We start from the raw sequence: 8,168 nt of genomic DNA, 5'->3' as shown, positions 1-8,168 counted from the left end.
TCCACTGAGCCATAGCAGCCAGGGCAGCTGTCTTATCTTTGAAGAGTTCTCGATGTGTAGGAAAGCTGGGAAGCTAACACAAGGGATCCCGTGGACCCCACGCCCAGGCTTCCCTTGTGTCAACGTCTTCCATCAGTCCCGACAGGCGGGTCAGCATTGGTACATTATTAACTCAAGTCCACACTTGATTCCGATTTCCTGGATGTTTTACCTAACGTTCTTTCTCTGTTCCAGAACGGTGTCACAGGACACTCGGTTGTCATTGTCATGACCCCTTAGGGTCCTCCAGACTGGCAGATTCTTAGTCGTGCCTTGCTTTTGGTGCCCTTGCCCATTTGAGTACTGTGACCCTCCTTCTACAAATGCGGGGATGCAGGCCTAGGACACTGCGGAGCAGCTGAGGTGGTTACGGAGCCTCTTCCCCATAATCGTACTGCTCTGGTGATGGGCCCAGCAAACCCTTCTTTCACCGTGACTCGGGGGTAAAGTTCTGCTCAGCCCTGAGATGGCCCAGGTTCTGCACTAATGCGTGTGATGCTGGGATTCCCGGGTCTTGCCTGATGCCCTGGGTTCCTCGGCCTGTGGGCACTCTGATGTGCTCCTCGGTGCCGCCCTTCCTGCCGGCCCACCTGCTCCTGTCAGTCCCCAGCCCAGGCCAGGGCCCCGCCAGGCATGCTGCCCAGCCTCTCACATCAGGATGGCTGGGGACCAGAGGCCACTGGGCGGAAACAACAGGATGGGGCATTGCCTCTAGCCCGGGTCCCTGGGCAAAAGGGTGATGCTGGGCAGCCCCGCTTCTGCCCCAGCCTGGCGCGCCCAGAGCAGGCCGTCTTCTCTCTCACAGGGGGCTCTGTGCCAGCCTCCACTGGGGCAGAGCTTGCTGTGGTCCACTGTCCAGTTTCTGTCTGGCTTCCCTTTTTCCTGTGGACAGCAGCAGCTTTTCTGTTCACGAAATGACCCCAGCCCCATCCTTCTGTGTCCACAACGCACATGCACACACATGCCTACCCATGGTGGGCAGCCACCCAGTGTGACGGGCACACCCACTGAACCAGGCTCATGACCCCTGAACCAGGGTCATGACCCCTGACTTGTCTCCCCTGCAGGCCCCAGCTCTGGCCCAAGTCCTTAAGGAGTCACCTGGGTTCTGGGTGGTGTGGGGAGGCATGGGGGGCTTTCTCAGAGGTCAGTGAACCAGCCTTCAAGCACCTACCGGGTGGGTGGGCACATCTCCGCTTTCTCTCTGGTGGCCTGAGACCTTGGGCTTAACCCTTCTGAGCCTTAGTTCTCTTTCCTGGAACATGGGAATAAACCAATGCTATGCTTTTGTGCTGAAGAGTGAAGAAGAATGTGTAGCATGGAGCTGGGTGTGCATGAATGGCTTCTGTCATTCCCAGCTCTGCGGGCCACATCGATCACGCCAGGTGTAACTGTCACCGGTGCTGCAGGACAGCCCTGCACCGCTGCCCGGGGTGACGGGCAGTATGAGGGCGGCACGTGCTGATGCACCGGCCCTCGAGTGTGTGGATGTCACCACGACCTCCTCAAATTAGGTTTTCTCTCTGTGCGCCACGAAATTGAGACAGAAAAAATAGAACAAAGAATAGCTTTTAATGTGAACCCTGTTTTAAGAGCGCTCTGGAAGACTGGTGTTTAAAATAATGAGCAGCAAATGTTGTTATAAAATGATGACTGGTTTGTGTCAAAAAACACAGAGTCCCAGACTTACAATGGTTCAGCTTATGATTTTTTGACTTCACAATGTTGTGAAAGGGATATGCATAGTAAATTACATGAGATATTCGACACTTTATTATACAATTAGGTACTTGTGCCCACCTGTAGGCTAACGTAAGTGCTCTGAGCATGTTTAAGGTAGGCGAGGCTAAGCTAGGATGTTCGGCAGGCCAGGTGAGTTAAATGCGTTGTGACTTATGATACTTTCAACTTATGATGGGTTTATTGGACGTTACCCCACCGTAAGTGGAGGAGCATCTGTACTCCTCTTCCCCAGTTACTCCGTGTGGCGAATTCCAATTTCACGCATTGGGTTCTCTGACAGCAGGACTGAACTATGAACACTGTGCCTGGGGTTCACGTTCTGTGCTTGAGAGAAGATATACATGTTATTTCTCACAATATGCAACAAACGAAAAACTTCGGAAGAATACACAGGAGTCTGATGTTCATTAGAAGCCCTGGGGCAGGTCTCCCCAGAGGAGGTTCCAGATGTTTCCTGAACAGAAAGAGAGGAGAGTGAGGCCTATGCATTGCGTCTCAGGTCCGAGTGAGGCCGGTCCTGGAACTTGAGGCCTGTGGGGATAAAATTGGGGCTGAAGAGTGGTGGCCAGGGCCTCCCCTCTCCTCAGCTCCCCACAGCTGCTCACCTGCACAGGAGGGAGAGAGAGGAGGTCAGATCAGCACGAGACAGAAGGCAGGCACTCGAGAGTCAAGTGCACCTGCTGTCGATGGGGAAGGGGGTTTGAGAGCACCCCAAGAGCAGCCCAGCACCCAGCACACCCTGAATGCAGGCTTGAAAGCCCACTGAGGACAGGGTGCCACGTGGGGGCGGGCAAAGCAGAAGCCAGCTGAAGGAGCGGGGCGAGTGGGGAAGGGCTGGCCCTGGAAAACGCTGACCAGGGCGACCAGGGTGGCGGCTGTGTACAGCGCCCCTCAGGGAGCCTCAGCAATCGGCAGAGAGCAGGGTGCTGTGTTTCCCTCCGTGGCTCCCCCGGTGAGAGAATCGTGCTTAATTCCATGTGAATTACACTAATGAGAGTTATACCGAATGCTGCTATTGAGAGAATTATACTAAAAAACATAATAGCTATCACATCTGAGGCATCTATGGTGGGTCAGACCCTGCGTACATTTCATTCAACCTGCAGTGAAGCCTTGTGAGGCAGGCACAGCCCCCCACTATGCAGGGCAGGCGCTGTCCCCCCACTTTGCAGAGCAGGCACCTCGGACTTGGGGGGTAACTGCCCATGGCCTCGCCCAGCTTGTATGTGCAGGGCTGGGCGTCAGCCTCAGGTTCGTGTGATTCTGGGTGGTGAAGTCTGGTCAGCGGGCAGATGTCAGGCCTCGTGGTGCAGCTGTCAAAACAGAACCTCCACTAGATGCTGGGTCTTGGCTGTTGATTTTAAAATCCCCTCCACCTTAAATGACACTAGGGAAGCCACGCACACTAGCTGCCAAGGCCCTGGGTCCCGTGGCCTCTGCCACTTGCCACCCTGAGCCAGTCATCGAACATCTTATAAATTCCCCTGGGGCCGTAGTGAGGGGGATGCAGGCGACGCCTACCCAGCGTCCACCTGACCGGAAAGAGCAGGCTCCACTGTAGGCTCTCCTTTCTGCCTCTGTCCTGGTTCATCCTCCCTGTCACGGCAATGGCCCTGAGGTTACCTCCTGCCAGGCTTTGGGAAAGGACTGGTGCTGAGAAAAACAAAGAAGAGAGTGAGGGTGGCTGGGAGCTCGTGATGCACCTTGACCATGGAACAGCCTGTGCTGGTGCCTCTGCCTTTGGGTTCTGTCCTGTTGGGAACTGCCCTGCCTGGTTGCAGGAGCTGTAATCCCCCTCGACTAAGGCTGAGTAGCTTATCTTCCTTGTAGGGGCACCACCTCTGCCCCCTTTCTCTTCACCCTGCTTGGCCCCGGGGGGATGACTGGTTAGCCAACAATGGGTAAGATTCCTCAAAAGAGGGATGACCTAAGACAGGCACGGTCACAAAGGAGCCCTCAGGGAAGGACTTGGAGGGCTATAGAAAAAGGGGGTGATGGACCCTCACCCCTCAGCTTTGACATAGCCTGAGTCCTCATTCTGTCTGCGAGAAGTCTCCTAATCTCTTGGCTGCCTTACTCCTCCTGCCTGATTTAAGCCCGAAACAATGCCAGGTTGGGTGTGGCCCTGGGCTGGAAAGGGTGGGTTCCCTAGGGCATCAGGCCTAAGAAAGAATTCATCAAGTCCTATGAAACCTACTTTGCTAATGCCCTCAATTTAAATGATAAGGGTCCAAGCAGGAAGTGAGTTTGTTCCCCAAAGTTTTATGGCCCTTTAACTATCTGACCCTGACTCAGAATAAGCCCTCAGAGTCCTTTGAATGTTATCTATTGTTTAATCACTTCTGCCTGATAATGACTGATGGGCTTTACGTATACACCCTGTGTTCCTCTGCAAATGGAACCCAGTAAAAGCTTGTGAAGGCAAGGGCCGAGGCGTTCTCCCCTTGAGAGAGTGGCCGAGATGCTCTGAGGCTTACTCTCCCCTTGAGGGAGAAGCGGCACCATCCCTGTTCCCCCACAGGACTCAGTGGTCCGTGTGAATTTGTCTCATCTCTTCTTTAACGCCTCGGACCCCAGGAGCCGGGATCTGAGTCACTGTCCCAAAAGTCAAAACGAGTTCCTCCCCTGACTGCTTCTGAACCCACCACACGAAGCAAATGCCGGCCAACGCAGGTCTCTGTGGGTTGCTCCAGGTCACCGGGGTCACGACCTTTGCATTTCTATGAGATGACATGTCTTCAGCTTGTAACGTGAAGTCAGCTGCAGGCTGATGTCACGAGGGTGGTGACAACAAGGGTGGAAAAGCCTCTGGGACAGGCCACGCATCCCCCTGGGACAGAGGATGACGGCGCAAACAGGCAGAGAGGCGTGCCTGCGGCCACCGCAGAAGGCTGCCCGGAGGGCCCACCTGTGACACACACACACTCTCCGCCCGCCCTCCTCCCCCGGCTGCACCTGCGGCAGCCTCTGAGCACTGGCTTCGCCCGCTTGTCTGGAAAATGCTGTTGGGCAGGCAGGCCACCCAGACTCTCGGGGCGACCAGATCCAGGGGTCTCATTGCTGTCCTTCCAGGTGAAGCAAGTCACTTGCTCTGTCTTCAGCATCTGGCCCTGCGGACAACTCCCGTGTTATTTTCTTCTTCCTCTTCTTTTTTAAAATTTATTTTAAGAGGAAGTGCACGGGAGCAAGGATGAGAGGGAGAGAAAGATTGATCGGTTGCCTCTCACCCACCCACCGACGGGGGAGCGAACCCACACCCCAGGCACATGCCCTGACCAGGAACGGAACCAGTGACCCTTCGCTCTGCAGAACGACACCCGACCGGCTGAGCCACACCAGCCAGGGCCCCGTGTTCTTAAAACCATTCCCTCTACTGAAACCTGGGTCACAGATGATTTCCACATCGCCCGCCGCCTCACTGGTCACTTTCCTGGGTCTTTGCTGACTTCCTCCTCCTGCCCAGGACAATCTAACCTCCAGGCTCCCGCCCCACCCCCCTCCTCACTCTGCCACTCTCGGGCACGGTCACCCCCATACTGGCTCTCTCGGCCTCCAGCCCCAGCTCTGCTGAGACCCTGTTCCCAGCTGCTCATTGGCTAGCTCCCCCACAGGCCCTTGGACTCAATAGGAGCTCCGTGCCCCCTGACCCCAACCTGCCCCTACTCCAGCATTTCCCCACACAGCGAAGCACACCACCGTCCGCCTAGCCACTCGGCAGGCGTTGTCCCCCCACTGCCCTACACACTGACGAGCGCTGCATCTCAGCTAAGTGACCTCCCGGGCAGTGCTGGGCTCCTTCCCTCGTCTTCATTCCCACAGGCATTCCCTTTGCTTGGTTGGTCTCACGCACACCCCCCACCCCACACTCCACCTGAGTTTCTGCCATAGCCTCCCCCACTGTGTTCCTGTCCCCACATTCACCCTCTACAGCATAGTCTGAAAGTGTCTGTCTGCTCAAAGCTTTCACGGGGCCTCCACCGCCCTCGGGAGATTGCCTCAACTCTCGGGTTGTCCTGCTCACCTGTCTCCCAAGGTGAAGGGCATCTTTTGGGTCCACCAGCCTGCAGGCCCCTAAATGCATCCACGCTTTTACCCACCATTCTCTTGCTCTCCACTCCAACTCATCCTTTACGTGTAGTTCAAGTGTCACCTCCCCTGGGGACACTTGTCCCAGCCTGCACTCCCTGTCACCCTCAGCAGGGCCTGGCTCCTCCCTCCGGACTCCGTTGACCTTCAGGCCAAGCTCTCTCACCCCAAGGGGAGAGCTGTTTCTGCGTCTCACCTTTGTAGGGGGACCATCTTTCGTCTCCGTCTCCAGCAGCTATGCCTGTGGGTCACTCAGGAAGCCTTGCTGGTGAAAGTAGAGAACGAATAGAAGGGGTGTTGAGAAGGCTAATGAAGACACAGCTACTAGTAAAAACTGTCACCTGGGGCCAGACGAAGGGTCAAGCAGAGCAGCCCCCTGGCTCTGACAGCAGTTCCCTCGAATTTTCAGGAAGAGGGGAGAGAACCATAACATGTAAGGCTCGAAGGGTCCTTTAAGGTCATTTAATTTAACACTCTCATTTTATAGGGCCCAGAGAGGTTGCGTGGATTCCCTAGGTCACACAGCTCATCAGAACAGAGCTAGATGACCCTGGGTTCCTAAACCTCGCAACCGCTATTCCTACAATTTCATTGTGCTGCCCCCGAAAGGAAAATTGGGACTGTTCTCTTAAAGCTCCTATGGTCCCTTAGAAACACATGTGGACTCAGCATCCATGATTACTTTTAACAGTCTTCTTAACCAATTTATTTTATCAATATGCTTAGAGGTAACAAATACGCTGAATTCACAAATACCATGACAGGCCACACACAGTTTGTGAAAGGCTCTGTCTGGAGGTTTACCCTGCTATTCAACAGAGTTGGCCTTCCCCTGACTGGTACCCTTGGGTGCAGGTTTGACCCTGTCCCTCTGTAAAATGTGGGGAGCTCAGAACTAAACAGTATTTGGTTTCACAGATAAATTTCTTCTTATATATTCTCCCACCCACTGCCTGCCATGAAATCCAACGCTGTCTCCTAGTTTACATCTTGTCTTTTTGTTTATATCAAGCGGTGTGCCCCTGTTAGGGCCGGCCTCCACAACACTGCATTCTTTCCTCTAGAATTTGGTTATTTATGAAGCACATACTCTATCATGCACCTTTTTAAAATATCTTTTAGCATCCGATTGCTATAAACAATCTCTTTTTTTTCTAGAAATCTTTTTTAAGCACGTTAAAACATTTTCATAATCCCTGACTTCAGATAGCTCCAAGATGCACAAAATGTCTTTCTTATCTGACATTTGAAATGCTTGATGTGAGCATCTCCAAGTTTCCTATGAGGAGAGGCCTCTGCTGGTGGGCTGGTGCGGATGCACCAACTCCTTGTTTGTTGTGAAGCTGTTTACAGCCCTCTGCTGGGTCTTCAGTGTAACAGGAGAGGGGAAGCTGCAGGCAATGAGGTTTGGCTTTGCTTTGTTTGTTCCTTCCTTCCTTCTTTTGTTCATTCATTCAATGGACAAATCCTAAATGAGTGCCTACTATGTTCCAGGCATGTTGTAGGTGCTGGCAATACAGCAGCGAGTAAAACAAACAACAAAATCATATGATTAATTACTCAAGATGAAGAAGGCAGTAGAACAAAATTGGGCAAAGATCAGGAGTTTGGTCTGGGACGTGCTAAGTTGGAGATGTCTGCTTGTCCTTCAGGTAGCTGCTGCTGCTTCTTTCTTCTTTTTCTTTTTTTTTATCCTCACCTGAGGACATGCTTACTGATTTTAGAGAGAGGGGAAGGGAGGGAGAAAGAAAGGGAAACATCGATTGGTTACCTCTTGTATGCTCCCCAACCAGCAACTGAACCCACAACCTAGGCATGTGCCCTGATGGGGAATCAAACCCGTGACCTTTCGGTTTACAGAACAATGCTCCAATCAACCAAGCCACACCAGCCATGGCTCAGGCGGCTTTTTTAAAAATGAGTTGGCGTCTCTAGGAACACCTTTAGAGCACTCGTGAGTAGAAAGCAGAGATGTCATGCAAATAATCGCTTTGAGATTTCATCAAATTTGAGCTAAAACTGACAGCATGAGCACATTTCATGCGACAGTTGTGAAGACAGGAATTAGACCCTGGGTGAGAACTCCAAGCCTCGGCCTTGCCTTCCTGGAGCCGATCATCCCTTAGTTCTGTTTAAATGTAAACTTCTCCGTGCCTGCCTCCGTTCCTGGTTTGTTTTCATCTTCACCGTAGTTTGTGGATTTCTCCGTGACCTCGTGTGCATCTCCCTCCTCCCCCTCCAGGACCTCGCATCAGTCCTACTCACCGGGCGCCTGGCAGGGAAGGATGAGTTTTCAGCTC

General features: G+C 53.2%; 1 long non-coding RNA gene across 1 annotated transcript; it reads right to left on the bottom strand.

Annotated features, from left to right (window-relative positions):
* Positions 1-2,994: 2,994 nt before the first annotated feature.
* On the bottom strand, positions 2,995-3,565 carry LOC118498242. Its single transcript, XR_004900768.1, has 3 exons — positions 3,486-3,565; positions 3,304-3,435; positions 2,995-3,095 (listed from the first exon to the last, which is right to left on the bottom strand). It is a non-coding gene; the product is annotated as an uncharacterized LOC118498242 (long non-coding RNA).
* Positions 3,566-8,168: the final 4,603 nt, after the last annotated feature.

This window comes from Phyllostomus discolor, chromosome 14 (genome assembly GCF_004126475.2).
Source record: "Phyllostomus discolor isolate MPI-MPIP mPhyDis1 chromosome 14, mPhyDis1.pri.v3, whole genome shotgun sequence".
NCBI lineage: Eukaryota > Metazoa > Chordata > Mammalia > Chiroptera > Phyllostomidae > Phyllostomus > Phyllostomus discolor.
The sequence above is the reverse complement of the archived record's forward strand: the minus strand, read 5'-3'. Positions and strand labels throughout refer to the sequence as shown.